This window comes from Callospermophilus lateralis, chromosome 14, assembly GCF_048772815.1.
Source record: "Callospermophilus lateralis isolate mCalLat2 chromosome 14, mCalLat2.hap1, whole genome shotgun sequence".
Lineage (NCBI taxonomy): Eukaryota > Metazoa > Chordata > Mammalia > Rodentia > Sciuridae > Callospermophilus > Callospermophilus lateralis.
Genome location: NC_135318.1, coordinates 64,446,475 through 64,466,635, shown reverse-complemented (window position 1 = coordinate 64,466,635; position 20,161 = coordinate 64,446,475). Strand labels below are relative to the sequence as shown.

General features: G+C 34.9%; 1 protein-coding gene across 1 annotated transcript in view; it reads left to right on the top strand.

Moving 5' to 3' along the window:
* Positions 1 to 20,161, top strand: part of Lrrtm4 (leucine rich repeat transmembrane neuronal 4) — a 725,909-nt gene that overhangs the window by 549,042 nt on the left and 156,706 nt on the right. The window lies entirely within an intron of this gene.

Genomic DNA, 20,161 nt, shown 5'->3' with positions numbered 1-20,161 from the left:
TTCTGTGATCTACTTTTGCCTCCTGCCCGCCGCCCCCCCCCAATTCCTCCACGTAAATGAATCTCCCCATACCTGCTTCATGGTAAGGTGTTTCCTTTTATGTTTCTAAACAATGTGTTAGCCTCTGCTCATCGATTCACCAAGCATTTGTGTGTAATTAGTGTTTCTCAGACACTGACAAGAAATTCACTGGAAACAGTTGGGAAATAAGCACGTAGAGAATTAAATATGATGTGATGAGAGAGACACAGTCGCATAAGAGTCCCTAAGAAGACATTTCTTCCATATTTGAGTGTCAGGAAAGACTGTAGGAAGGAGAGGTTCTAAGAATGTGAGTCTGGAGTGAAAGGGAAGAAAATTAGGAAAGTATGATTTTAAAAGTGGTTCCAGCAAAGAGGTAAGCAAGAGCATGATACTGAGAAAACTGAAATCAGGGAGACCGATGAGGAAGTTTTGGAAATAGTGTGGTCAACTAGGAAAATGGCACTAAGGTATTTCCATACACGAATAAGTGCAGACAGTGCATGAGAAACAACACGTGGAGGCTTTCTGGAATACAGGATTGCCTGTGAAGGAAGAAAGCAGGCAAGACATTAAGGCCAATGCTCATGTTCCTGGCTTAAACAAGAAGTGAATTATAGTGTCATTCGCGGAAATGCACAATAGAGAAAGAGTGGATTTTAGGCAAATGTAATAAAGTTACATTGTAGTGTTCTGACAAAGCCATGCAGAGTGCACAATTGAAATCATTCAGAATACAGGAGGGTATAGAGGTATGGATCTCACAAAAATGGAAGTCAATTTGTCATTGACAATGAAATAAACTATAATGAGAAAGTATACAAGGTATACACTATAGATGTGGATATGTCTTTATGGCGTGTTTACTGTTTCCAGAGAATCTTTGAATTAAGTGATGTTCATGCCAGTATGCATATCATCAAAGGAAATTTTGAAAACAGTAATGTTCTAGCCCCATCATCAAAAGATTAAATTAGAATTTGAGGATTTGGCTGTTTCAGGCTTCAAGGGTTGGCATTGTTAACAACTTTCTGAGAATTCTAATATAAAGGAGGGTTAACAGCTATGATGTTGAGTCCATCTCCAGATAATCATATACTAATATACTTAAAACTTGTATCTACTCTATAAAGGAAAACAAAAAAAACTCTGATCCTAGAAGTTGATTACTTATACAAAGTGCTATTGCAATTTCACTAATAGACATAGTATTCATAAAGTGGGGGTCAAAACTTTTGGACATATTATATTTGCAATAAAAATTTGCACATTTTATTGTTTATCTGGCTAAAACTCTCTGAGAGAGATTTTATTGCAATGCAAAGTTAGCCCAGAGGTTTAAGCATCAGGAATACATATTCTTGTATCAGTTCTCCTCAGGGGGCAAAACACCAATTATCTCTAAATCTTAATACACTATAGTCTGACTCTTCCTTGAATGCATTTAGAGTGCACTTAATATAAATAGCTATATTTTTTTAACCTGGGAATTAATCAAATATGATTCAATGTATAAAAGATAGTGTGTGTGCATCTTGCTAGGAAATACTGCATATGACATAGTGATTTCTATATATCTTTTTCACATCTTTGTGTCTCAACTCTGAAATAATATAGAATATGTTATTTTCAATATCACCTTACCAGTCACAAAAATCACAAAAACAAAACAATCATTTGATTGGCTTTTACCATGAGAATTAACCTCAATCCGGAAGAAAACAAAAATGGTGCAAAGTAAATAAGGTTTGAAGTTCTGTGTAAAGTTAGACTTCTTAATTCTATTATAATAGAGAAAGAAAGAGGTCGCTAAGAAGGTGATTTCTGCTAAAGCTAAAGTAATGAGTTTAAGTTCTGAAGATAGAAAGAGAATTTAGGTAGATGCCTTGTAAGTAGGGTAAGGGGAGACTGAATTTGCATACTTACTTCCAGAAATTTCTTTCTAAAGTTCAAATAGTGATTAGAATCTGGTATCTGCACGTCATTACAAGTGAACAAAGTGTATGTGAACAGCCAAACTCATTTTTACTTGTACGAATGAATAATTGTCACCAATATTCATTTGAGCACAGCACTAAGTGGTAAAAATTGCGGAATTGTGGGAAAATCCTCCAAGACATTTATTTTTCTAAAGTTCCTGGGACATGAAAAGCACTTAAGATTATCTATGGCCAATTAGAAAACAGCTAATATTGACTGGCCAACATGATATCACTTAAAAATCAGATCAAATAAGACGGTTTGAAACATCTGCAATAATTTTGGATAAAAATTGCTCTTCAATTTTGTGGTCAGAGGAAAATTTATTATTTAACATAGTCAAAAAATAAACCCTGGCATTTATAATAATGATATTGGTTCTATTCTTTCAATACCCAGACTGGCAAATAGTTAGGGAGCCATCCAAGCAAAAACTCCATTCCTGGCTTCCTTTTAATTCTGGCAAGACTGTGGGACTGTTTTCAGCAGTGGAATGTGAACAGAAGGCTGCTTGTCATTTTCCAATTTTTAAGGAACATGCATGCCCTCACTACTGTTTCTCTCACTTGATATTAAATGTAGTGGATTCCAAGCCCTTAGGGAGTAGTGGAGTTACAAGATAAAAGAAATCTGCATCTGTACGTCTTCAGGCAGAAGAAAGGCTCTGAGAAAACCTGCACTGAAATGTTATTTGAGTGAGAAATAAATTCTATTGTGTTAGTCACCTAAAGTTTGAGGTTTGCCTGTTATAGGAAAAAGTACTGCAGTAAAAGTGCAATTAACAAATTTTATTCAACACCATGTATTCATTTTTTAAAAATCTAAAATCTATGATACCTTTTTCTAATAAACATGGAAGATTTTGGAGTTTGAATGTTTTTCTAAAAATTAGTGCTGGGCACAGTGGCACTTGCCTGTAATCCCAGTGGCAGGGGAAGCAGAGGCAGGAGGATTGTGAGTTCAAAGCCAGCCTCAGCAACTTAGCAGGCACTAAGTAATACAGGAAGACCCTGTCTCTAAATAAAATATTTAAAAGGGTTGGGGATATGCCTCAGTGGTTAAGTGTGTGGGTTCAATTCCTGGTACCAAAAATTAAAATTAAAATTAAAGTGCCTTCTATTCTGTACCATTAGTCCACATATCTGGTTTTGTGCCAATACCACACCATTTTTGGTACTATGGCTCTGTAGGACAGTTTAAGGTCTGGTGTTGTGATGCCTCCTGCTTCACTTTTCCTGCTAAAGATTGCTTTGGCTATTCTGGGTCTCTTATCTTATGTTCTGTTTATGAAGCAGACACTATGCTTAAAGTTACAAATACATTACTGCCAGTGAATCACATTTGTACAATGAAGCCAGAAGGGTTCTGTGTTTAAACTAAGGGTTCTAGTGTTCTAGGGACTTTTCTAGATTTTCCTAATTTGTTCATGATCAACAGCCTCAAATCTTAGAAATAACTTCATAGAACTGGTATCTTCTTTCTGATTGACATTTCCTGACTTTTGTTCATGGCATGCTATTCCTCTGTTGTGGAGAACCTCGAGTTCTTTATAGAAGTCAACAGGTATCAGACAATGATGATAAAATGAGTATCATTATTATCATTATTACTGTAATGATGAATATTGTTAACTCTAGCTTTTATGTTCTCTTTCTTATTATATTTTATTTTTTTATTTGTTCTACTTAGTTTTATATGACATTAGAATGCATTTTGACACATTGTATATAAATGAAATATAACTTATCATTCTTATGGTTGTACATAATGTAGAGTCACACCAGTCATGTAATAATATATGTACACAAGGTAATAATGTCTGGTTCATTCTACTATTCTTCCTACCCCATAACATTTCCCCTCCCTTCACTCCCCTCTGCCTAATGTAAAGTACCTCTATTTTTCCCTAGCCAAACCCCCATTGTGAATTAGCATCCACATATCAGAGAAAACATTCAACCTTTGGTTTTAGGGATTGATTTATTTTGCTTAGCATGATATTCTCCAGCTCCATCCATTTACCTACAAATGCTATAATTTCATTCTTCTTTATGGCTGAGTAATATTTCTTTGTGTATGTATACACTACCTTTACTGTATCTATTCATCTGTTGAAAGGCATCTAGGTTCCATATTTTAGCTATTGTGAGTTGAGCTGCTATAAACATTGTTGTGCTTACATCACTGTAGTATGCTGATTTTAAGTCCTTTGGGTATAAACTGAGTAGTGGGATAGCTGAGTCAAATGATGTTTCCATTTCAAGTTTTCTGAGGAATTTCCATAGTACTTTCCAGAGTGGGTGCATCAATTTGCAGTCCTACCAGCAGTATAAGAGTGTACCTTTTTCCCCACATCCACACCAACATTTATTATTGCTTGTGTTCTTCATAATGGCCATTCTACTAGAGTGAGATGAAATCTTAGAGTTGTTTTGATTTGCATTTCTCTAATTGCTGGAGATTTTGAACATTTTTGCATAAATTTGTTGATGTAGTTCTTTTTCTGTGAAGTGTCTGTTCAGTTCCTTTGTTTATTTATTGATTGCGGGTTTTTTTATGTTAATTTTTTTTAGTTCTTTCTATATCCTGGAGATTAATGCTCTATGTGAGATGTCTGTGGTACAGATTTTCTCCTGTTCTTTAGGCTCCCTCTTCACATTACTGATTGTTTCCTTTACTGAGAAGAACCTTTTTAGTTTGAATCCAGCCTATATATTGATTCTTGATTTTACTTTTTGCACTTTAGGAGTCTTATTAAGGAAGTCAGTTCCCAAGCCAACATGGTGAATATTTGGGCCTACTTTTTCTTTTATTAGGTGCAGGTCTCTGTTCTAGTGCCTAAGTCTTTGATCCACTTTGAGTTGCATTTTGTGCAGGGTGAGAGATAGGAGTTTAGTTTCATTTTGTTACATATGGATTTCTAGTTTTCCCAGCACCATTTGGTGAAGAGGCTATCTTTTCTCCAATGAATGTTTTTGACACCTTTGTCAACTATGGGATAACTGTATTTGTTTTGGTTTGTCTCTGTGCCTTCTATTCTGTACCATTAGTCCACATATCTGGTTTTGTGCCAATATCACACCATTTTTGGTACCATGGCTCTGTAGGATAGTTTAAGGTCTGGTGTTGTGATGTCTTCTGCTTCACTTTTCCTGCTAAAGATTGCTTTGGCTATTCTGGGTCTCTTATTTTATGTTCTCTTTATGAAGCAGACACTATGTTTAAAGTTACAAATACTTTACTGCCAGTGAATCACATTTGTACAAAGAAGCCAGAAGGGTTCTGTGCCCAATGCCTACAATATTTACATTAGTAAATGTTTTAAATTCTAATATGTAGAAGGTATTATACATTTCACATTTCTAGAAGGCTCATGCCTGTTTGAGTAGAGTTCCAAAAACTTAATACAAAACAAGTAAAACTGTTACTTCATTTGTATTATTTGTATTTGTATGTATTATTATATGTATACATTTGTATAGACACATTCACATGTAGGAGTATAATTTAGACTAATTTTTAAATATTTAATCCTACAGTTAAAATAAATACATAAAATACAAATTATGAATAAATATTGATATACTTTAAGTCAATGTTAGCATAACAGGAAATATATTCCTCAGCAAGCCTTCAGAAGATTCAACATTGCATAAAATTCATGACTGAAAATGTTTTTACATATTGTGTAGTCCATAATTTATACATAAATAAACTAAGGAGAAGAGGTTAAACAGATACACAAATTCATAAATACAGAGAAAGACACCAGATCTCCATATTCCCTGTCAAGTGCTTTTATGAGCACACTTAAATATAAAATAGGTATATTAAGTAACCCAATTATTCCATGAAGAAAAGTGGAACATGAAACCTCCAAGTATTTTAGTAGTATTTTGTGAATAATTTGATTTTTGTAATATCAAAAGTTTGGTTATAATTATACTCTTTTCTTTTGCAAAACAAAACACAATATACCCTCATTAATATAAGATTTACTTAAGCTAATTAAATTAGTATTTTTCTATTTCTAATTTTTTAATTCTTTTTACATTGAAAAGCCTTGGAAAGCCCTTTACCTCAGAACTTACATGCCAGTTCTATACTGATGTAAGATAGCAATTCAGCGATTCTATGGATATTCTACAAATACATGAACAGGCCTGTTATGGTTTGGATGTGAGTGTCCCCCAGAAGTTCCCATGTGGAACAATGCAATAAGGTTCAGAGAAAAAATGATTGGGTTGTGAGTCTTTTAACCCAATCAGTAAATTAATTCTTCATGGGATTAATTAAGGTGGTAGGGTGTGGCTGGAGGAGGTGAGAATTGGGGCATGGCTTTGGGTATATATTTGTATCTGTCCAGTGGAGTTTCTCTCTCTGCTTCCTGATCACCTCAATATGAGCTGCTTCCCTCCACCACCCTCTCCCCGCCATGATATTCAGCCTTACCTTGAGCCCTAAGGAATGAAGCTGGGCTTCTATGGACTAAGACCTCTGAAACCAGAAGCTCTCAAATAAACTCTTCCTCCTCTATAATTTTGCTGGTTGGATTCTTTAGTCATAGCAGCAAAAAAGCTGACTCAAATAGGCCAGATGACCCAGTCTTTAGTAGAAACCCTGTAATACTTCCAGACTCTCATCAATGTACTTGGTGGTGCAAGGTTAATAATATAGATACCTCACTGCTCCTCTGTTGATTTTAACCCTAAGAGGGTTAGTCTGCTAACACAGATAGGTTTCTTTGTCTGTCTTTAGTCTGCATGTCCCAATCACTCCGGTTCTTGGCTTCACACTCTCGTCCCATTGCCATCTTAGTCTGGTTTGATACTGTTACTCTTTGAATTTCAAGATCTTGCTCAGGACCTCCAAACTGCAAGTTCCATTTTGTACTAGCTTTACATTCTTTAGCCTATGTGTAAATTTACAACAGATAGTCTCTTGCTAATGGGTCATGTAACTAAATTTTAGTGAATTATTTTGCTCAGAAGTTCCCATCCCCATTAGGATGAGGATGAAAAAGGGCCCTGGGAATGGGTGAAGTGCGGAACCAGCAGTCATCTTCATTTGTTAAAGATCATGTAGGTTAATTCCAACTTTTCATTATGATACTCTGTAGTTTCCATTATTAGAATGGAATAATAAAAATGTGTTACCTTCATGATGTCTCTTACACAAATGACGTTTTAGAACAAATGTGCCAAAGGTGTGCTTTAACAAGAGTTGATGTGAACAGAAGCCTTGATCTTACTCTATGGACACAGAAGGATCTCCAGAGAATAACTTTGCTACATAGAGGGAAAAAAAAGTGCTGTTTCATCTTTTTCCCTAGGAATTTTCCTACAGGGATCCCCTGTGAGACATACTGGATTCATGATATTGAAAGACTAGTTTAGAGGTGTATATATAGAATTTAAATTTGGCAGGAACACCTGATGAAAATAAGAACTTTTAAAACATGAATAATTCAAACATTTTGCCTTTCTTATTAAGTATATTTTTTCAGATGTTATAAATAACACTATCTTTCAAAAATAAGCTTCATAATACTGTTCCTGCTTGCATATAATTATATCAAACAATTATATAGAACATTATACCATCATACCAGGACCTTTTCCTGAAAAAAAATTGCTTTGTTTTTAAATGTAAAGTTTTTGAATAATATGAGGGTAAATGGTCTCTCAAAATGTATCTTAGCCAGTTGCGCTGGTACACATTTGCTTGTAATCCAGCTACTCAGGAGGCTGAGGTAGGAGAATGGAAAGTTTAGGCCAGCCTCAGCAACTTAGTGAGGCCATAAGCAAGTTAGCAAGATTCTGTCTCAAAATAAAAAAATAAAAATGGGTTTGAGATATGGCTCAATGGTTAAGTGCCCCTGGGTTCAATCCCTTGTAAGCCCCCCACCCCCCGCAAAAAAAAGCAATATCTCATTTTGTTCAATCATACTCATTATAATACAGCTCATTAGTCTACATATGCAAGCATATCAAATGTCAAATCACATCTTCCCAAACATGGCTACAGTGGTCACAAAGAAGGACAAGCAGCTATAAAGCAGCCCTTTCTAATAGGATTATGGAATATGTCATCAGTAAAACTGTTCAGAAAATATCATAATAGCTTGAGATGGAAATTACATAATAATTTATATTTTTTGTTTTGAAAATTAAAATATGTCACAGTGGTTTTATTACAACTTCTAAAATATGATCAGTATGAGACTCTTTACCAGATGCTTAACTTTATGAGACAGTTAGGGACAAAATTAAGTATGTTTCATTAGTCTGAGTCATCAAGAGTAATCTTTGTAATCTAACTCTTTCTGCACCTGTCAATTAGATGGACTTGGATCTGAGAAATGGGAGGCGAAGAAGAATAACTGTCTAACTGATATCATGTAAGGAGGGATATTATTAACAAAGTAAAGCCAATAAAATAAAAGCCTTCACATTTTAAATAAAATTAACATGTTTTCTTTAATTGCTTTTGGCTCATAAGTGATAATTTGGTCCAAGAACATACATTCAAGTATATTATTAATGTGGTTCATTTTAAAAATACGGAGGATTTGATAAAGACCACTAAGATCTCCATATCATCTTATATAATGTCATCTTCTAAAAATAACATCCCCATGTATATATAATATCCTTTTATGTAGTTAATTTTTATTTTATTAAAATAAAAGTATAATTTGTTGCATAAGCAAATTCAAGTTTAAAATTATTAGAAAGGTTCATCTTAGGTTTAAAAATAATTGATCCCATATGGATTCTGTTGCCACATTGTCTGTCGCAGCATGAGAAAGAAAAGAACTGTCAAAACATTACACTGACTTGTGACTACCTACAACCCCATTTCCCTCTTCATATTATTATGGAAAAACTTTCAGATTTTGGTTTGAATCTGATAATAATCTTCAAGAATAATTTTACCCTGTGTATTGAAGCTACATCTAAAGGCTATTGGGTTCAGTTTTGGTTCCTAAGCAAGGAAGCCCCATTTGCACTGTGTGCTGAGTGAAATTTTCCCATGGAGTAGGGCAATGAAATGGTCGTGCTGAACACTCTCACACCACACTTATTGAGTTCAACTATGCCTCCCTGGTGTCACTGAAACCATGGATCTACTGACAAAATGATGTTTTCATATGTACTGAATTGAATCTTTGAATTGAAAATTGACCAGTAAAAGTGAGTGGGGAAAAAAAATTTGTAACTACAAAGTTCTTTCATATACAATATGCAACTTGACCTGAAAAAAAGAAAACAGTTCCCATTACCTCTATTTGGGTTGCAGCTACTAGATGCCATTTTTCATCTTTTATCTTTCATGTTCTTGAATGCTGAGGAATGTGTGCAAGAGACCATTACATTGATTTTATTATTATTTTATCTTAAAAAAATTTGTTGAAATGATACTAAATTGAGAATGTTCAATAACCAGCATATGTAAGTAAAAGTCTTATCTTACTTCATCTCCTTTTTTCTTTTCTCTTAAGAATATGGAATTGAGAAGAAAAAATCTCCATTTTCCAGAATTTTATTCTGAAGATAAATTAGCATTAGAATTTTATATTTCTATTAAGTGGATAAACTAATAAATACATTCTTCATTTTCTTCATTTGAAAAATGTCCATAGGATTCTTTCATATACAGATTCGTTCCATAAAGACTTAGTGAGCATTTGCTGTATGTGAGACACAGTACAGAGTACTACCATTTGTATTTTCCAGTGGGAGCAACACTTGGCTGAAAGTGGCTTATGCCAGTTTATAAAAACTGATTCTGCACCTCTCTTCCCAATCCCATATGCAGTGACATTACGTTGATGCCTTAAAATTGGATGTGGTAGGAATATGATTCACTGCAGATTGACAACCATGATTGGGGCATGTTCTTACCTGGAGAAATGGTTGTTACACATTTACTAGCACATCCCTAAATGGAAAGTCTTGTAAAAACTATCCAAGAAAAGGTGATTTAAATTACAACTTGTAGGTGAACTGAAATACAGTTATCCACATTTTTCAAATAAGACATACAAGATTCCCAAATTATGATGCCATGTCCTTATTCATATAACTGTCATATGTACAATTAGATCTAAAAGCAGGTCTGGAGCCTCTAATTCAATTACTTTTTCACTCTTTAATACAGTTGTACCATGTTACTAAAAATTTGACTTCCATTACAGTTCATATCTCTGATAATGTTATACATAAGGAGCAATATCCAATTTTATTACACTTAACATTATAATTAAGTCATAGTGAAATTTTTGAAGAAACCTTCTAGTTTACAAGGACGGATACCCAGGTTTATTTAAATCCTCGTGAGCTTTTCCTACAGAGTAGAGTTCTTCATTTCCATTTCAGGCAGACTCTTGCCATGAGAACTGAAGTCCCAGAGCAAAGTGGACACTGCTAAATCAGTGTGAATGCAATTGACATCTTAGCCATTTCCTTGAAGATGTTATTTCTCAGCATGGGGCTGTCTGTGTAAAGCAGACTATTCCTGATACATTTTAAATCTCTACCTTTAGTATCTGAGTCAAATAGGAAATGAAAGCATGTAAGTTTGGGGTGACGGTAAATTTTTCATCAACTTTCCCACAAATGTCCCTCTGAAACTAGCATTTGTACGTGCTAATAAATGCCCAGTAGGAATAATTCATTGATTCTGACACTAATGCTGTGCTCAGAAATTTCTCCCTCTTTATTTATTTAAACCATCACTCTCTGGTTTCAGTTGACACCTTGTAACTGAAGAGATTTATCTGGGCAGCTTTCAATCAATATAATAGATACTGCTAGTTACACCAATGGATCAAAATCCTGCATACTATTATTTCAAAGCATGATATCATGGAAGGAAGGCAATTAGTAAGAATAATAATAGGCTAAGTTTAGTAATAAATTCTAAAAAATTAATAAGCACTCCTCTCTATTTTCATACCTCAATTCTATTTATCATCAATGAATTGTTCCACATAGTTAAATATGTAAAATTTGATTCTTATTCCAGTGTTCAAAAATGATCCACCTCTTTGAGCAAGTAACTATCAATTGGACAGAATGAGTATAAAAAGATTGCCTATTTTGGGACACAGAAAAAAGTGTGTGTGTGTGTGTGTGTGTTTAATTGGTGTGTATTAATTATACAGAATAGTGAGATTTTGTGGCATATCCACACATGCACATAACATTATTTGATCAATTTCACTACATAAGACTTCCCTTTCCTGCCTTTCCCCTCCTCCTTCCCCATGTTGTCGTTCCTCTACCCTGGGTCCCCCTCCTACTTTCATGAGATCTTTTTTGGTGTTGTTGTTTAGTTTTTATTCCCCTTGAGCTTCCATACATGAAAATAAATACATGACACTTGTCTTTCTGAGTCTGGCTTATTATGCTCTCTAATTGCGTCCACTTTCCTGCAAATGACATAATTTCATTCTTCTTTGTGGCTAAGTAAAACGTCATTGTGTGTGTATCACATTTTCTTTATTCATTCATCAATAGACTTCTAGACTGATTTCATAACTTAGCTATTGTAAATTGTGCTTCAATAAACATGGGTATATCTATATCTCTAAATTATGCTGACTTTAATTCTTGTGAGTAAGTGCCAGGAAGTTGGTATAGCTGGATCATATGATAGTTTGATTTTTCACAGTGGCTGTACTAATTTACATGCCCACCAACAGTGTGTAAGAGTTCCTTTTTTCCAGCATCCTCCTCAGCCTTTATTGTTATGTGTATTCTTGATGATTGCCATTTTGACTGAGATAGAATCTTAATGTAGTCTGATTTGCATTTCCCTGATGGCTAAAGACATTAAACATGTTTTTTTTTCATACAATTGATCGTTTGTACTTCTTCTTTCTAGAAGTGTTGGTTAGCTTATTCATCCATTTATTGAATGGGTTATGTTTATCAGTGTTGATATTTTGAGTTCTTTATGTAGTCTGCATATTAATCCCCTGTGAGAAGGTAGCTAGCAAAGACATTTTCCCATTCTGTAGGTTTTCTATTTCCTTTATTAATTGTTTCTTTTGTTGTGCAGAAGTTTTTAATTTGATGCCATCCTGTTTATCAATTCTTAGAATTATTTCCTGAGCTATGAGATTCCTATTGAGGAAGTTGTTGCCTGTGACTACAATGGTGAAATGTTTCACCTGTTTTCCTCTGGAAGTTTCTATGTTTGTGGTCTTATATCTAGGTCTTCACTCTATTTTGAGCTGACTTTTGTACATACGGATATCTAGTTAGAAAAAAAAAAGATTCAATACATAGTAATCGGCACCTTATAGAGTAGGGGAATGGGATAATTATAGCTATTTGTTTGAGGAAGCTTATTTCTCTCATTGAGTGCTTACTGATTACTTTCATGAGATTCAGATGAAAGAAATTGAGTCATGATAAATTTTTAAAGTATGCCATATCAGTATTTCTATTGTCATTATAAGTGTACTTACTGTTGCATTCTGTGCTCAAAGCCCAGTCACTTGGAATGTGGTCACTTCTGAAGGTGATGGACAGGGCTCATTATGCTATCTCTACCTCAGCCACCATGCAGTAAAGACTAGGATAAATACAGAAGCCACTGTGATTATAGTGATCAGTTCCTAGATTAAAGTCCTGAAGTGAAATATCATGTTGAAACGCATTTATTGAAGTTTAAGACACTAATTTTTTACTCACAAGTCTCTCTGCCCTGCCCAACCTTTTTTTCTTCTCAACTTAATAAAAATTATCTTGATATTGAAATTACTGGAACTTTCAGGGGACTAAATGATCAGACCTCCCAACCTTATGGGTTCTTAATATTCTGAAAAGTAAAACAAGAGTAAGATAGGTATCAAATATGTAGTTTATGTTAGCCAAACCTGGACAAAGGGAAGTGCAGGATCTTCTGACCATGTGAGGTTTTATAGGGTATTAGGTGATGAGGACGGAGATAGAGAGACACAGTAATCAGGCACAGTGTGGGCACAGCAGGGAACCTGATCCTACACTCATGAATCAGTACAGACGTGATGAGAAAAATCAAGGATAGCAAGACAATAAGAATTAAGCCATGGATTAATGCAGAAAGTAAGGAAATGGGTTCCCTTCCCTGTTTCTTTTATCTTATGACAGCAAGTGATTTTAACATAGTGTTGGTATGCATGGATATTATTATTTTTATTTTTCTCTCTCATTTCTCCCCCTCTCTCCCCTTCTCTCTGTTTCTCTCTCCTTCCTATTATTTCACAATCTTAGAGCCTTTTTCTTACATGGGTAAGATATTGCTACAAGAGAAATTTCCAACAAAAGTCTAATACCTCAAAGATCACATCAGTCCAATAAGTCTCAATCAGTGTTGGCAGAAGTGGTATAAATATCACTAGGGACAGTGTAAAAAAGATTCCTTTGGATGATAAAAAAAAAAAGATGATCCAGGTACCATTAATAAAAGTGTGAGGAAAATAAAATTATGATGATTTATTTTTATATGATATTTCATCATTTTTTAGTATTTTAATGTTTCTTTTTCCCCTCACTGAAGCACCTCTCAGGCATCTTGGAGAAGAAATTACCATTATTTTACAGAGTAAGAGACTAAGGACAGGAAGAATGCTTGACTTTTTCTAGTGTGAGGAAACCTATCCAGGCTTCTAAATCTGGCACTCTGATTCCACATCCCTTGCTCTTTCCACTACAGCATGCTGGAGTCACTAGTGAAAAAGCACTCCATATGTCACGCAACATGCCATAAGATTGTCCAACTATTTTGAAGAAAATCTCCCAGAGAAATCAATGACCAGGAGAGAATTGCAGAAAGCAGATGGTGTCATCAGCACACTTCTGGTGCGGCATCTGCGGTAACTTCTGTGCCTCTAGATTGGATTCTACTTACACCGAAAAAGCCAATATGTGCAAGAGAAAAAAAAAAAGTAATGATAAAATAAGGACAAAACCCACAGTACAGAGACATTTGGTGACTACAGAATTGATGATGGATATTTACCATGCTGCATGTGTGAATGTGTATGCACACACACATGTGCACATACACACTTGCGCATCCTCTGAGGCTTTTCTAATGCTCAGTGAATGCTGCAGAGCTTTGAGGCCCAGAGGCCAAAGGCGCCCCGGGAGACTTACCTAGACATCACAGTAATAGAGTTGCAGTGGAAACCCCCTACCTAATTACAGATGGTGCTCAAGGCAAATCCCATTAAGACAAATTTTATGGGGTTTGTTGTGGATTGGCTGTTAGAAATTACACCATTAGTACCCAGAGCCTGAAGTCAAACTGTACTGATCTCTAGACTTTCTGCAGAGAGGTAATAAATGAAAGTAAAACAAACAAAAACAAAAACCCAAACCACCACAGATAGTTTTTCAACTCAAACTGGATTTCATTCTAAGCAGAATTCCTATAAGACAAATTAAAACACATACACACACACACACACACACACACACACACACACTATTGCAACCAACAAGTCTATAGAGCTTTACTAAAAACCCATTCGCCTATTTTGTTTTTCCTATTTAATTCTGCAAACAAGTTATAAAGCTAGTATATGTGAGGTGACTTGTTCTTCTTTGAAGTAACGTTCCTTGTCAGTCAGAAGACTAAAGAGGACTTGGGGTATTGATCTTGAACCCTTCACCTAACTTAGAAATGGATGTAGTCCATGTGCCCTAGTATATGGGACATCTAGGTGTTTATTACTACTCTCAAAGAAATAAACCAAACAAAACCTCACCCTTCTCATTCCAATGATATTTTGGATCCTCCACTCCATGGCCTAAATTGTTTCCATTTCCTTAAAACATTACAGAGCTCTTCCAAAGAGGTTGAGTTTACTAGTTTGAACTTGAGAATAAAATATTTGGTCCCCAGAGCCAAGGGTATAGCACATGCTTAGCATATATGAGGTCTTTGGGCTCAATCTCTAGAACCATAAATAAATAAAATATGTAGTTACCAGTATCATTCAGAGTTGTCTACTAGTAGGAAGATAAAACTATGTTTTGATCATTTGCTTACCTCTGTAATATAATGGATCACAAAAATCATATTTAACTTGCTTTAAAATAAGAGAATACAGAAAATTGTACTGTTCATGTAAAATTCAATATGGTAACAAAGAACCAATCACAGCAAACACACTTAAAATGTTTTAGTATTAAAAATGACTTGTCGCATGCTTGCTTTTTATACTCCTTGCTTAATTCTAAATGGTATAAATTAAGGAACAGGTGAAAGAAAATGATGACCAATAATGCAGCAACTTTGACAAGTACTTTCTTATTCCTTGAATGGGTTAATCGTCCTTCAGTTAGCCTGAAAAAACTGAGAAGTCATTGTGATGGGCTGGAGTGTTTCCTATTTCTCTAAAGAGAAGGTTCGATGGATTCCCTACCATATTGAGATAGAAAGGAATTCCATCTCACTAGCACCAGCAGCTTCATCCTGGCCCTGAAATTATTTAAGGCATGACTGCCTTTAAAATGCATGAACCCATATTTGCCCTCAATGTTCCAGCCTTTGATCTTTCACCACTGATTGTTCCACATCATCAAAAATCCTCAAAGCTCCTCTGTGAACAGTGGTCAGGCCCATAGGCACACTGCAGAATTTGATCTAGAAACCACAAAATTGAAAGTCTTTACATCTCAGCCTCTAGTCCTGCACTTGTTTAAACATATTCATAACACTTCAGAATGGCTTTTGCTGTTATTCAGTCAATTATACATGATACCCGTTTTAATGTTTTAAATGAGAGAACTGACAGTCAAAATAGAGAATTCCAATTAACACTGAATTTTTATTTTATCAATATTTTAAAGGATTTGAAGCATCAGATATGAAGTGTGATTCTAAAGTGTGACTTTCATCACAAACCCAAATTTCCACATCCACATGGCTCCTGTCCTTCTTTTCAACTCAACAAACATTTATTATGTGACTATTATATGTCCAATGAAAAGCCATAAATGTAAGAAAAGGACATTCTGTGCCTTACAAGAGCATGATATTTAAAATGGCAATTTGAACATGCATTTCGCGAAATCAGTAAGATTATTTGAATCATTTTAGTTTAATTTCTCTTTAAGAACAAAGTCTCTGAAATAAGTTATATGAGGAAATAAATTATATTTCTTTCTGGTTAGAAGAAAGTTTGACCCTTGACATAGCCACATTTTTACCTCCTGCTTAGTTTTTCTGTCTCCTGTCCTAAATGTTAAGAATTCTACAGAGAGACACTGGTGCTTTTAAATAGAGTTATCACTTTGAAATCAAAACTTTACTAAACTTGTAAACTGAGGAAACATAAGGTAGAAATTAAGATGCTAAATAATATGTTAATTTATTTGCATCCTCTCCGTCAATTTATTAATCAGGATCCCATTGCTTTTTTTACAGAAACTCAGGTAAATTAGTGGAAAGGAACAAAACAATACATTCATTCTTGGAATGAATGATAATTGGAATATCAAGATATGTTAAAGACAGTCCCTGCAAGAACTAAGCCTCTGCCATGAAGCTTGTTCCAGTTCATCTTTTGTTTCTATTTCTGTCTGGCATTTGTTTCATTATTTCTCATACTTGACTTATAGGAATCATAGCTATCCAGTAGCACAGGGTCTACCTTTGAGTGTTTTTATATTGGCAAGGCCTTTATTCATTTCTCAATCACCTCATGTTTTAAATCCCAGGGAAGAAATTGAATTGCCTCATCTTGGGACACATCTCTATACCAAAGTAAATCAATTATGCACATAATTCTGAAGGTAGTTAGTTATGTATGAAGTCATGTAGGGATCCAGTATTTCCTAAAGTGATACTATGTGGGTATAGCAAGGGAGGCTCCCCCACAAGAGGGATAAAGGGCTCTTTAGAGACCCAATTAAAAAAAATATATAAGCATAAGTTTTGCAAATGGCTAACAATCATAAATTCAAAGGTCATAGATAAAATCACCATAAACTATTACCGATTTGTAATTTGAATGAAGAAATAAATTAAGCAGATTTAGTGTATTCTGTTCCTATTTATCATCTTGGTACATTTTCTGTGACTTTTAGTCTTGGTATAACCAGTAGAAAATTTTATGTTCATGTGAGTTTTGCTAACATAGGTTTTAGGGAATTTTAGAATAAGGAATAGATGCAGGTTTTTAATAACAGAATACTAGAGACTGGGTGATTTACAATGAAAAGAAATTCATTAATTCACAGTTCTGGAGTGTGAAAAGTCCAACATCAAGAGGCCAACATCTGTGAGGGAACTCTAGGTACATCATCCCATGGCAGAAAGGTGAAGAGGGGGTAAGAGAGAAAGCAAGAGGGAGCTAAACTCAGTATTTTATAAAGAGCCTACTCCTGTCATAATGAACCCACTACAAGTATAATGGTCTTAAGCTTTTCATGAGTGCAGAGCACTCTTGGTCTAATCACCTATCATTAGGCCCACTTTCCAATTTGCAATGGTAATTAAGTTTCCAACACATGCTTTTGGGTGGACACATTCAATCTGTTAGCATTCCAACCCTTCTACCCCCAATTTATGTCTTTTTCATATGCAAATATATTTCATTTCAATATTCACACAGTCTTATTCAAGCACCCAAAGTCCAAAGACTTGAATCTTATTTAAATCAGGTACAGTAACTCTCAAGGTAATATTCATCCTCCAGCAAAAAAAGTTTCCATCTATCTGTGAATCTGTGAAACCAAAGCAAGTTTTCTACTTTCTAAATACAATACGGGTGGTGGAATATGCATATGATTGACACAAGTAAAGGTTGATTTTTTTTTTCTTGATGAAAACCCATTATCATAATAGTTGGAGCAATCTTATATCAACTATAACTCAGTTCTATTTTACTTCATCAATCTACTCTTTAGTAATAGACAACCATGGTCTTTCATTAGAAAGAAGAAATCAGAGAAGTAATGTGCTGTGTTTAAAATGTATTACATTAATATAGACTGATTTGTTACTACTGCTGATTGGCAATGGTATAGTTTTCTTTAAAGAGTTTTCCTTTGTAAGTCTTTTATTATAGATTTCTTCAATTTGTGTTTTACCAACAAGTTTTTATTAATTTTTGGTGGTCCTGGAGCTTGAACTCAGGGGCACTCTACTTTGCCACTGACCCACACTCCCAGCTTGTTTAAATTTTGAGACAGGTTCTCACTAAATTGCTAAGGTTGGCCTCCAGTGAGCAATGTTCTCACCTCATCCTCTGGAGCTGATGGGATTATAGGTGGACACCACCATGCACAACACAAAGGAAATTATTTTAAGACCTTGGTTAATTCTTTACAAAACATCATTTTTTTTTTCCTGTGGTGCTGGGATTGATCCCAAGACCTTGTGCATATGAAGGAAGCACTTACCAACTGAGCTATATCCCTAGCCCCTTTATAAAACATCAATACTTACAGAAAGTCAGTTCACAATATCTAAACTATGAAACCAATGTAGGAGCTCTTCAATAGATGAATGGATAAAATGACATATGACTGACATATGTATTTCAAAAAAATCACTTGAAAAATCAACAAAGCCTATGGGGAAAAAGTGTTTGGATCATAATAACACATTGTTTTTTATTAGAGACATTTGAGAAAAGATAAGAACCATATACTTCCATACAAAGTGAATGGTTTAGGAAATACAAAAATACTATAAAAAATATGACACTCAACTTGAGAAGGACTCGAAATTTGTGAATACAGGTAACAGACGGTCTATTGGTTTTACTCTTTTTTTAAAAAAAAAAAATTGTTAGTTGTAGATGAACACAATATCTTTATTTTTATTTATTTATTTTTGTGCTGAGGATTGAACCCAGCTCCTTACACATGTGAGGCAAGCACTCTCTAACACTGACCTACAACCCCAGCCCTGGTTTTGCTGTTGCTGCTTCACAAATCACCACAAATTTGGTATCTTAAAACAACACTCATTTTCTGTCTTGAAGTTCTATAGGTCATGAGGCCAGGAGGAATACAAATGGCTCCTCTGCTCAGAGTCTCTCACTGTGAAATCAAGGTGTCAGATGAGGCTCTGGTCTCTTATAAAGCTCCAGTTCTTTTTCAAGGTCATTCAAGTTATTGGCAGACTTTGGGTTACAGGATTGAGTCTCTCAGCAACTCCCACAATGGATATAGCCTCACTAACGCCTTTTCATAGACAGCAGGAAAAAAACTAACTTCTTCCATCTCTAACATCTAGTCTTTCTTTGAAAGGATTCACTTGATTAGGTGAACCTCATTCTGAAATCAACTGTCTTTAAATTTTCTTCACCTTTGGCATACAATGTGTTATAAACATAGGTGAAATATCCCACCACCTCCACCACGTTTTATTGCGTAAAAACAAGTTACAAATCTCTCAACTCAAGAGCAGGGACTAAGGCAAAGCAATGAGTCACTGTAGGTCTTCTGAGAATTTTGCTTAAGACAGGAGCTTTCCAGCTTGTGGGTTATTGTGAAGAGGTGGAAATAGGGCTATATGAAATTGGAAGGAAATTTTTAACATGAGAGGTAGCTCAATGGGGCTCAAAACACATGCTGTGAACTGAGGCAGGCTGTAGATGTTTAACATGTGTATTTTGTGTATTCCTATGTGGTAGCTCAATTCAGCTGGGTGCAGTATTATGCATTCAGCTAGTGTTTTCTCACAGATGAAATCATGCATAAGCAAATGTAAATTCTGTATTATGTTCAAATTGTTCCTTAATATATCAGTAGTATTGAAACCAGTGTGCATTTTTAAAACAATCATTATAGCAGGGTGAACTATATCTATTTATCTTTCTACCATCTTCAATGTATGTTGTCATACAGTGGAAGTTTAGTAATATCTTTTAAATTGAATAGAATTGAAATAGACTTTGGAATTTGGGACAGATATGTGAATGGGCTTTAGTTAAATCCATCAAGTCCTTGCTGAATTGTGTTATGGCCTCAATGAGCTAAAGGAAAAGATGAAAGGATGATATATCATTTATCGTTGCAATCACATAGAGCTTAGGGGGCCCAAAAGAAGAGAGTTGAGGAAAATATATATTGTAAAGATAGTACAAGGCAATTTGAATACCTGAGTTCTAATTTAAAGACTGTCATTATGATCTCTATTACAT